The 12,743-nt window shown below is 32.5% G+C and overlaps 1 long non-coding RNA gene across 1 annotated transcript; it reads right to left on the bottom strand.

Annotated features, from left to right (window-relative positions):
- Positions 1 to 10,305: 10,305 nt before the first annotated feature.
- On the bottom strand, positions 10,306 to 11,110 carry LOC145119531 (uncharacterized). Its single transcript, XR_013713885.1, has 4 exons — positions 11,080 to 11,110; positions 10,939 to 10,988; positions 10,792 to 10,851; positions 10,306 to 10,664 (listed from the first exon to the last, which is right to left on the bottom strand). It is a non-coding gene; the product is annotated as an uncharacterized LOC145119531 (long non-coding RNA).
- Positions 11,111 to 12,743: the final 1,633 nt, after the last annotated feature.

Genomic DNA, 12,743 nt, shown 5'->3' with positions numbered 1-12,743 from the left:
ATGAATACTTTTGTAATCGTACGTGAATAAATTAGTGTGCAAGGATAAAAAACTTCAATATAATTATAATCATAAATGGATGTGTTGTGGATGCTTCTTTTGGATAATCTCCACCGTATTCATCCTTCTAATCTCCATATTAACTCGTTCTATCTACAACAAATCAAACAAACAATTATAAACAATTATGTATAGTTGTTTGTATTAAATGATTAACTCATTAATCAAATATATATATTTGATCATAAAAATAATAAATCACAATTATAGTAAAAGATTTGAACATAATTCATACCTACACAATTGACCAAATAACTCAAAACAATTACACCCAAACATTGTACAGTTCGGTTTGGTTATTTGGTTTCGTTTTCTCTCACACCCTAATAACAGCCAGCTTTTTCGATTCAAAACAAGTCCACACTATTAGTTATAAAAATAGAAATCGTAAATTTCAAATATGATTGTTCTAGCAACTCAATTTCAGAATAAACTAATTGAAAAATAAAAAGAACTAGCCTTGATTTGATGTGATGAAATCAGGACCGGACCGTCTTGTTCTGGTTGCTTATATTTGTATGTCTATGATTTTATGCGATGGTGCTTGAAGGAGATGCCAATGATGGCTTGAAGAGAGTTTCGATGGTTGCTTGGAATGCGTTAAACAGAACCATTTTTAATTTTCTTTGACTATTGCGTTGTAGGATATATTATCATAAATATAGGAGCAAAATTATGCGGATATTGAGGAAACATAAGTTATCTCTCTAAATAGTGATTAACGGAAATGAGTTTCAAAATGGTATCTATATTTAAATTTGCTTATTTTAAGGAATTACATATAAATCAAATGACAGATATAACCTTCCGTCCATTTACAAGTTACATATTGATACTAAAAGTTTTAAGAATGACATAAATGGTCCTTTTTATATCAACCATCATTCTGAAAATTTAAACGGTTCTGATATGTTTTCGCGTTTTCAACTTTTTTAGTGTTCTCGATTTAACTTACCTCTCTCTCTCTCTCTCTCTCTATATATATATATATATATATATATATATATATATATATATATATATATATATATATATATATATATATATATATATATATATATATATATATATATATATATATATACACATCAAATTCTGATGGCTTTATGAATGATTAATTAATCAGTCCACAGTCAACTTCATATAATTCTCTATTATCTTTTACAAATTCACTTTTTGAATTCCGATGTAATACAAAGTGAATGTCTTATGTTTTAAAATTGATGAACTAAATGTATTATGTATGTGATGTTATTTTACAACTATAGAATTACTTGGATAATGATTTTCACTTAACAAATTTTGAAGTGCCTTAAAGTTCACAAATTTAATTTGCCATAAAATTTTGTTTTATGTAAACAGAATGCAAACCATGCGCTTAGAAATCATATGTTTGAATCCATAAAATAAATGATGAATTAATAAATTATGTATCATGACACTCTTAAAAAACTATTATTGTCATGATTAATTACCATCGTATATAGATTTATCCTTTCTATTATTGTCATGATAAATTAATAAATTTCGAAGACACCAAGGCTGATCCATTGGATTAGATATCCTGTTATGTGATAGTATGCAATCATGTTGTAGTGATCTCTTAGATGAGTATCCTGGTATATATGATGATGTTATGCTTAGTGACCTGTAGATCTGCCTGTCTGATGGTAGACTGTTTATGTGGTTATCTGTTATATATGTGTACATATCGTTGGTGGTTGAGGTTTTACTGCTTTGTGCGTGAGCCACCAGACCGGGGGCATTCCAACCCAATGGTTGATTAGGCCCAAGGGTATTCCATCCTGAGGATGACTGGACCCGTTGTATATTGGTATTCCAACCCGATGGTTGATTGGACCCGATATGATAGTATGGTATGTGGTGAGATTGTATTGCTTTGTGCGTCAGATAATAGGCATGGGGTATTCCAACCCGATGGTTGATTGGACCCGACATGTTAGGTATTCCAACCCGAGGATGAGTAGGCCTATCGTAGACATGCCTGGTATTTCAGCCCAAGGCTGATTGGGCCAGGCATGAGTGTTTGAGCATGCTAGTTGTTGTTATTTGTTGTATGGTGGTATTTTAGGGGAACTCACCAAGCTTCATGCTTACGGTTTGGTTTATTGTAACATCCCCAATTTTACGGCCAGAAAAGACCGATTTGTTTATGCTTTGTTTTAAAATCAGAGTAATCGTTTAAAGAAAACGGTTGCGGAATTTGTTCCCAAAACAAAATATGATAAGATTTTATCCAAGCATTTCTTTAAAGAAATGTATTTTCATTAAATAACAAGATCTCGGGATGTCATGTTCCGATACAGACCAAAAGCATAAACAGTATAAAATAGACCTTACAACAGTTATTTATAACTACTGATCTATAATCCAAAATCTCTCATCAAGTCCACCAACTTATACTCTTGTGCCATTACCTGTAATGCAAAGAAAACTGAGTGGGTCAGGCTTGGGAGTCTGGTGAGCATATAGGGTTTTCACCCCACAATAAATAAATTTATTATGCTTAAACATTAAACAATCAACCCAATTACCCAAACCCCATTATCTTATTCATTTCTTAAGGATTTACCCTAAGAATCAACTATCACTCATTCCTAAGGATTCATCCTAAGGAATAGGCACGAAGTCCATCGCTGCCCAAGGTTTATACTACAAGCACTACCAACGTCGATCCCCACATACTGATCCTATATAGTGATCTTACTATATCTAGCCTAAAGGATCGATAATGAAACTGCTTCGGAAATTCCCTAGCAGCAAACGAGGATCGAAGAAGACATCAAATGAATTGAATAAGTTTAACCACGAACCTTTGTTCGTAAAAGAAAGAACCACAAGATAATTAAGTCAGGGGTAATTATCAATGCCTAGGCTGTGGTCTGAATATCGTGAGGTATATAACCCCCAGATGCACCCTATCCGGCAATGGAAACGCTGACTCATGCCTAGGTTGTGGTCTGAACCCCAGACTCACCCTATCCGGCAATGGAAACGCTGACTAATGCCTAGGCTGTGGTCTGAACCCCCGGACTCACCCTATCCGACATCGAAAATGGAAACACTGACTAATGCCTAGGCTGTGGTCTGAATATCGTGAGGTATATAACCCCCAGACTCACCCCTATCCGGCATCGAAAATGGAAACACTGACTAATGCCTAGGCTGTGGTATGAATATCGTGAGGTATATAACCCCCAGACTCACTCCTATCCGGCATCGAAAATGGAAACACTGACTAATGCCTAGGCTGTAGTCTGAATTTCGTGAGGTATATAACCCCCAGACTCACCCCTATCTGACATCGAGAATGGAAACATTGACTCATGAAGCTCATCCGATCACTTCATAAAAGAAACAAAGACTCCAAAGCTCTTCAAAATAAAAGTATAGGGAAAATACTAATAAAGTACTCTCATACGCTTTCGTACCCCGACACGTAATAGTGTCAAAAAGAAGAACTAACGGATGAACACATAGTTCAAAAACACCTAATGAACATATAGTTCGAGAACACCTTATGAACATATAGTTCAAACATACCTACCGATTACAAGTCTGCTAACGTTCCACTAGACTATCTAAAATAGTCTATGGCCATTGTCTATACTCAGCTAGATGACTAGATCAACTTAAACATCGATACCTCTCATCACCTTTATTTCATCACACATCATCTAATTCATCTACCCATGTTTTACCCAACATATTTGTAGATAAGAATACATATATAGTTTAAAACTTGTATAAAACATCTATTCAACAGTCACCTTAATTAAACAATTAATATAATTACACATAGCACGTATTTTAAAGAAAATACTTCATATATATGTGTAAGGTGAAAGTGACTATACACTCACTTGATAACACGATGATCGGACAACACCTCGTCTCTTAAAATAATCTTTTCCGATAAAACCGGGACGTTTTCTCCAAAACCGGGCTTTACGCGGGCAGGGTCTCGGCTCGGAAACTTTGCTTCTCGGGATCTTCGGGGCTTCGGGACTTGCTTCGGGGCTCGGGAATGATATCGGGGCTTCGGGGTATCTCTTACACGAAAATCGATGCAAAATGGGAGAGAGAGAAGAGAAAATGAGCAAAGGAATCGGCTGCCCTCGCATTCTATTTATAGGGTGCTGAAACTCGATTTACGCTGGGCGTAATTTCGGAGTACGCTGGGCGTAAGCAGTACGCTGGGCGTACTCTTCGAATAAGCTTTCGTATGTGTGCCACGATCATCAAAAATTCATAACTTTCGCATACGAGCTCCGTTTTCGACGTTCTTTATATCCACGCGTAGGTGAGACTATGCTCTACAACTTTCATTTAGACTCCTATGGCTAATTTTGACTTTATTTTTTATTATATTATTTTTAGTAGGCCGGGATAGGAAAACTCCGTTATAAAATCATAACTTCTTCATCCGACGTCCGTTTTCGTCTGTCTTTTTACCGTTGGACTACTAACGATGAGATCTTCAATTCTCATTTAGATTGTTTTGGCTAAATATCACTCGATCTCATATTCGAACTTCGGGCTGTACACTGCTAAGCCGAAATTTCGAAAAATCATAACTTCCTCATACGAAGTCAGATTTAGACGTTCTTTATATGCACGCTCTCGGTTTAACGTATTCTACGACTTTCGTTTAAATATCTAAGGCCAAATATCGCTCTAACGTAAATTCACTATTTACGTCGCGCTGTGTCGTGCCGGTTCTGTCGCGAAACTTCGACAGGTCATAACTTCTTCGTTATAACTCGGATTTCGGCATTCTTTATATTTTCGGAAACCTTGTGACATATACTTCAACTTGGTTAAGATTATTCATTCTAAACAAACTTCCATCAAAAAGTCATTTTTGATGTTTATCGCCTCTAAATTGACTAGCCCGGATCTACGGGTGTTACATTTATGGTTTCAGGTACCTCGGAGGACCGTGGCAAGGCGAAGGCGTGACCGTACACATCCTTGGTTTTACGAATGAATGGATCTTGGGAGACTCTGATTTTAATGCTTTGGAAATACTGATTCTGTAAACACTTTTATTAGTAAATGGAATGTTTTGAAAAGTTTAAATTTGTTGAAAATTTTGGGATGTTAAAGTACGTTCCCATTAAGTGCTTAATACTTGCACCTAAAAGCCGAAATTTAAGGTCCAAGTCTTATTAAACATCTTAATCCATAAAGTTATGAACTTGAAGCCGTTGCATGGCTTAAAAGGACCCAAACCTCACTTTTAGCATTCTACTTTCACTATAATGACCTAAACACATGCATGGTTGATCCACAACCATAAAGATGCTAACTTTATGGACTAAGTACCCCGGAAACATCAAGAGAAACAACTCCTAGCTTCTAGAGTGGAAGGAATCCACTAGATCTCATCATGTGACGAAAAAGGGACCAAAACTTCATAAAGACTGGATCTAAGCAAACCGTGAGCAAATTCCAAGCTTTATACCTTCAATGAAGCTGGAAATGATATGAGAAATCTGGATCTACAAGTTCTCCTTTGATCAAAGCTCCTTCTTCCAAGCTCTTCTTCTTCAACTTTCACCAACACACACTAAAACACACATAAGAGGGTCAAATCTCTTCAAAGAAGGCTAGGGTTTCGAAATAGCACTCTAAGGGCAATGGTGGCTGAGAAATGAAAGAATAAGGGGTCATAATGTTGTTTATGTAGGGTCCATTTTGGGTTTGTCCCTTGCATGCGTACGCCCAGCGTACTCCAACTTCTTCCGAAGTTAGCAAAACTGCCCCTAGGGACCAAATATAAAAAATATTTACACACCAAGGGTCAAAATGAAAAGTACCTTGAATCGAGTGTTACAGCATATGTGCATATTATCTTCAAGTATTTAACTAAACTAAAAAATTCAGTCTTTAGGAATGACCAATTCTCAATTTAGAATGTGTAATATACTTACATGAAACTTTTAATTGTTTTCACTTTTTGTTTATGCACAGGTTTTCATTTGTTTGTTAACTATATTTTGTAAATTAAATGATTACATTAAAATAAGGAATATATGATGGTGATTTAGCTTCATCATACAATATATGTAACTGATGTTGAAAAGGTGTTGGGCGTGTTTGACAAAAGTAGTTGTTAGCTGGTAGCGTGTAGCGTGTAGCGGGAAGCTGTAGCTTTTATTTGTTATATGAATGTTTGACAAAAGTAGCTGGAAGCTTTTGAAATATATAAAATTACATAAAAGGACAATTGATTAAAAATAAATAAATATATAAATATATTTTTAAGGGTAATTATGGAAATTGATTTCAAAAGCTCAGTAGCATTTTATTAAACGCTACATGAAGTAGCTTTTAGAATTTGAGCGTTTTGTTTAAACAAAAAGCTAAACGTTCGTACTGCCAAACGAAGTTTTTTGTTTAAACTAGAGCGTTTTGTCAAAAGCTAAAAGCTAGAAGCTCCCAAACGCTTGCAAAAGTTTCGTGCCAAACACGCCCGTTAAGTGCACACTTGCATAAGCTAGATAAACCCCACACACAACTACTGGAAATCTCACCCTTTATGGGGTTCACGACAACACCTAAAAACATAAATGATTTGGTCGATTGCATGCGGAGGTGCTAAAATCGAAATCCTTAAACCATGGTCTTAAGATGGCTACTACCGAACGCAGTTCTCCAACGTTAACCGTCATCATCCAAAACTTCTATTAACCACTGCATAATCACCATTTGCGTTTATCTATTGGGATAGAACGTGTGTGTGTGTCTATATATATATATATATATATATATATATATATATATATATATATATATATATATAATACAATATTATAAAACATATTAGTCATATCTTGAATTATAAAAGATATAAGGTACAAAGCTTTTTGTACAAATCAATTATGTATAAATAAATCATTAATATTTGCCAAAAATTTGAAGACTTATATTAAAGAAGGTTATTAATAAATAAAATTTTGAGCAATGTCAATTTTAAAATATTAAATTAATCTATATAAATTAATTTAAATTTTTTAAACTAAACATGGATAATAATTACTTTACATAAAATGTATAAACATGCAATATAAATATAAGTTCTAAACATAAATATTTTTTTTAAAAAGGGATAAATTTTTTATTACATAATAACTAATAATAAAATCTAATAATTATTTTCTCATAAAAAAAACAATTGGCCAAAAAAACTATTTATCGCCGCCGCTTTGTGCGGGAAAACATCTTTTATATATATATATATATATATATATATATATATATATATATATATATATATATATATATATATATATATATATATAGTTAAAGGGCTTCGCCTCTCTTACGTTTTCGAACTTTTGACAAAGAATCCTTATACGAATTTAGTCAATTGAACTTCCCATTTCACCAAAACTAAGTTGTTATTCAATTGAGGGTTCGCTAAAAAAACACCTGATTTTACCATGTAGACACCTTTAACTCGATTATCCATAACAACTTTTGTGATCCCAAGCAATTCAGGACTACCCCCGACAACTTTTGTGATCCCAAACAATTTAGGCTCTAATTATTTCTTAAAGAATATCTCACACAATTTAGTTTAGGTGTTGCTAATAAGACACCCTATTGACACTTTTATAAAAAGTCAACCAATAATTAACTGCGTATTATCAGCTTTTTCGGAAAACAATACAATTTCAGCCAATAAAAATATTTAAAAAATTAATTAGGGTGTCCATATTGCAATATGGGATGTCTTTTTAGCCAACTCATTTAGTTTTTTACCCTTCAATTATAAAAGTATATTACTAACAATTTTGGATTGATGATCGTAACATTATCCATTTTTAATATATTCTTATTATTTTTTATTTATAGTTAGTTCTTTAGTCTGATTTTTTATCATAACTTTTATTATGTAATACTCGGTAAAAATTTGAATATAAAATTCTCACCATTAAGGGTAGGCATTATTTGGTTTGGAACTCAAGAAATCGAAATCGAAATCGAATTCAGACCAAACCAAATTTAAAATTCAGTTCGGTTAGGTTTCGTACCAAACCGAATTATGAATTTGTTTATGGTTTGAGTTATGGTCTAGTGGAGATCGGATCAACGGATTACCAAATTTAAATAGTTAAATTTTTATTAATTAAATGTTACATTTCTTTATAGTTTAAAAATTAAATAGAAAAAATATAAAATATTACAGTATTTTATAACTTCGGACACATCGACTTCTCGATCCAAAATCGTCAAAGTTCCCTCCTTTAAGACATTATTTTTATATTTCGTGTAGTTTAGAACTTTTGTATTTGAGATTTGAAACTTCAGATATTTATATTTGAAAATTTTTAACTTTAGCTTTTATTTTTAACCTTAAAATTGGTTTCCTTGGCTTTCAAACTGGATTAAATTGGATTGAAATTTGGTTTTTGGTTAGGGCTCAAAAAAAATTCAAACTAAAGAAACCATGAACCGAACTGATTCTTGCCCTAGATATCGTTTCATTTTTATATGCATAATAATATAAATTTGTTTACCGATTCTTGCCCCTAGATATCGTTTTATTTTTATTTGCATAATAATATAAATTTGTTTCAGTCCGACCTTCAGTAGATATGACATATTTTGAATGTGAGCATTCGTTTTTCGTTATATTGTTAAAATATATATTTTTCATTTATATAATTTTAAATTAAGTTTAATTGTTTTATGTATAATGTAATACTCGATCTAAATTCGGATATACCGTTAAGACCATATCATTTTTATTTACGTAGTTAGATAAAAGTTTTCGATCGGAAATAAGACATGGCGTATTTCTAGTGTTAAATCCCTTATTTTATATTGTTATAAAGTTCATTTTTTTCTTCGTATATTGTTTCCTTTTATAAATAACTAGAGGGGAATCATACGCGCCGTTGGCGCTGTGTTAGTTTTTTTCTCTTGTCAGCAAAAACCTCCTCTGAAAAAAGTCAAAACATTAGTCAACAGAAGGTTCTAGAATTGTGGAAAAATGTTTAAATTTTATTATTACCTTGACTACCAGTTGGACCAAAAACGCGGTTGAATTGAAGCGACTTTTTTCCATCTTTATGAGGTTTTAAAGGATCTAAAACCACTAATGACCTATCTTCTCCAATGTAATCAATCACGTTCTTTGTGTCAGTTGTAAATGCAATGCATGTCTAATCCTGCAGTAAACCCGAATCCATGTTATATAAAGTCTGATTTTCTTTCAATAGTATAATATTAATCAAAACATATTACATATACAGAAGGGGTCTTCATACGAATAGCAAGATACCTCATTTATTGTTTTATTACAACATCCTATTTTTTTTAGTTATTATAACATTGTAATTTGAAAATTACATTCACCTATAATATTTACTATAAATAAGAAAATAATTAAACACTACTACAGCTACATATGTGAGGTTGGGAGAGAGGACAGAGGTTACCTTTGATTAGCGCCTCCGCTGACTGAATCACAGTATCGTTTCATCCACTGCATGAATTTGAGGTTATCCATTCGCCTTCCTTTCACCACTTTGTTTACCTCGATGTGCTGTAATTAAACATATAAGATTAAATGAATGAGTAATTGTATCAATCAGATGTGTATTTTCTTTCAAAATCAACGATCACTTGCTAAAAATCATGAAAATAATAGTAACAGTTGAAAATCGATGACCACTGCTTTTGAAATTTAGCAATTACAATCGACAACAAATTGAAATCTGATCGTATTCAAATTGAAAAAACACACAACTATAATGTATCGAGTAGGAACTCCGATTGTAATCAGACTGCAATAATGAAAGTAGGAGATAGTAAGATAACCTTATTGATCTTCAGTTTGTTGAAAACATCTCCAAGAACCTTGTAATTTTGAATCATGTGGTATTCAATTTTGACATTGAAATTGAGTTTATGCATCAGAACAGTTCCAGGATGAGCGATATTCATTAGCTGACAATAAACAGCACCTGAACATGCCTACAATGAATCAGATCCATTGAAAGCATTGACTAAAATCAAATTGTATACAAACAGTAATTGTTGTACGCATAAACGAAAAAAAACAGTAGACTCTGATAACATAATAAGGATATGAATTTCACTTTCTTAGAAGGGTATATATGGAAATACCATTATAAACATTTTATAGTACCTTCATAGCAATTCTATGGCAGCTGAACCATATGTAAGATTGCAACAGATAAGACAACAATCATTAATTTAAGTTTTCAAGAAATGGGACCAAAGTTCAGTACTGTAGGAAATTCTTGTCTGGAAAAGTAATTGAGAGGACAAATTTTCAAATGTACACCAAGAAAATGCATTTTTCATCTACTCGTATTTCATAAATAAAAAATTAAAAAAAATGACCTAATAGATCCATTTCTACAAAATGGACTTGAAAAAAAGTTTGAAACAAAGTAGTAAGCTTTTTCCCATAATACAATGTATTATATTCATAATATATGAGACTCCCCATGCAACACCATTACATGGGCTAGGGCAAATTTCTGCAAACTTCTCAGCATCACTAGAATTAACTCTCCTTGAAATTAAATCATCATAAATATCTGCCAATAAAAAAATTATTTTATTCAATATATATAATAATAATACTAAACTTACATAATTACATATAATGATAATGATATAATTTGTTAAATTGTCAGTTTTGATGAGTAAAGAATGTCTACTTACCATAAACCGAAAACAAACTGTTCATGACACTTGTGAATAAAACGGCAAAATTGTCATTTCCTAAAAAAGACAAAATGGGAAGAGTAATATAAGATCATATTTATAAATCATACCAATGAACAAAATGACATAACGAAGGATGCGGACTGTGGTTTTTTCTTGTAGGATCCAAATGACAGCAAGAAAGATAATAAATCCTGTGGAAAAATGTAATTTTTAAAATTATTTAATTTTTTGGTAAATAAATATTAAAAAGTTATAAAAGATTTGAAGTTAAAGAATAAAGACCAATGCAAAGTCCTCGAAGCGTCCATTGTTTCAATAAAACAAAGCAAATGGATGATTTCAAATTCGATATATTCAAATTACAAAATTTAAAAAGTTAAATAATTGTTGAAAAATAAAAGTATTCTTACATTTTTGGCAACAAAGAGGACAATAAGAAGAGCAACTCCTAAACATCCGGCTGCGATTCTTGAAGTAAGAAGGCCAGTTGATGCCAAGATTAGAAGCATACCCCAGAAAGATGAACCAAGATCTTTAAAAAAAAAGATTTATTTGCTAAAGATTAACAAATAAATGGAATTTAATAAAGAATTTGAAGAGGAATGTAATACATCCAGCAGGTAGGATTGACCAATATACACCACCACGTGTCTGTGTTACTCCTCCTTCATTGGCATGAACCTCCATACCCATTACCTGATAGAAATGGAGAATAAAAGATAAAGATGTTGGTAAATTGAAGTTATAATTCATCACCGAAACAAAGTAACCATTTCTTTCCAACAATGAAGAAAAAAAACTGTGAATCAATTGAGAGATGTAGATTCCATTTGTTCCACATGTATCATTTTGATTCCATATGACTTTTCGAATAGATGGTCCTATGTCATTAATGGTTTATGCAGCATAATCCAGAGGATAGCTACAAAATAGAAAAGAAATGAAAAAATAATAATTTAATAATGGTTGCACATAATAGGGACAAAATGATACAGGTAGAACATTAATATATTTTGCAATAGGCATAATCAATACATACAATTTGCTCCAACTCCTACATTTTTCATGAATCTTTCGGAACTAGACCACATCGGAACCGGTGGTTCCAGACATTAAGCATTGAAATCTTAAGCAAGGCTAAAATCATCATATTAAATACAAAGTGGGTATCTACAGCCAGAACCAACCATTGATTTGTTTTTGGAACCGTTTTTTTTGAAGTGGATACCCGGAACCGGAATTGGAAGTGCCGGTTCCGGTTCCGGTTCTAAAATATTGGGAAGAACCATTTAAGGTGCCAAAATCGAGTGTATAAACAATTGGTTAGCACTTAAGTGATGAAAAGAGCTAAGTGTAGTGCATACCTGTGAATGACATCTTTCTTACTACCATCAATCATGCTCCCCTGCTGACAGAAAAAAAAATTCAACAGAAGTTGTGTTGGTTGTGTATTGACAGAGGAGACCAAAACAATGAAACAACGAGAAAGTACAACTTACAGGGTAGGCATTTCGTCGAACACCTGATAAGCAACATTCATCAAAAAATCGAAGTGTCAGGAGTATCAAATATTTTTATTACATGTTTTGTAGCTTGTATGATTACTTCCATTTCCATTTCATGCCATCTCAAAAAAACAGTAGAAGTATAATCTAAAAATGTACCAATTCTAACACCCTATATTCATTCCGTTTCACTGCAGCATATGGGTTTTTATTTCCAATCAACAATCTATAGATATGAAGTTTGAATTCACACACTAACATGCAATAATAACCACTAATAAATTAGGGATAAAGAAAAGAAAACACACCGGAAATCAAGAATCCAAAACCAACATATCATGATCCAAACAAACTTGACTGTGCCTTTAGATGTATTCCTGTAGAGAGATAAAATTGAAAGCATACAAATCATTACATTTGATCATAAAAATGAAAGGTTAA

This window comes from Lactuca virosa, chromosome 6 (assembly GCF_052849685.1).
Source record: "Lactuca virosa cultivar CGN04683 chromosome 6, Lactuca_virosa_CGN04683_v6, whole genome shotgun sequence".
NCBI classification, from domain to species: domain Eukaryota; kingdom Viridiplantae; phylum Streptophyta; class Magnoliopsida; order Asterales; family Asteraceae; genus Lactuca; species Lactuca virosa.
The sequence above is the reverse complement of the archived record's forward strand: the minus strand, read 5'-3'. Positions and strand labels throughout refer to the sequence as shown.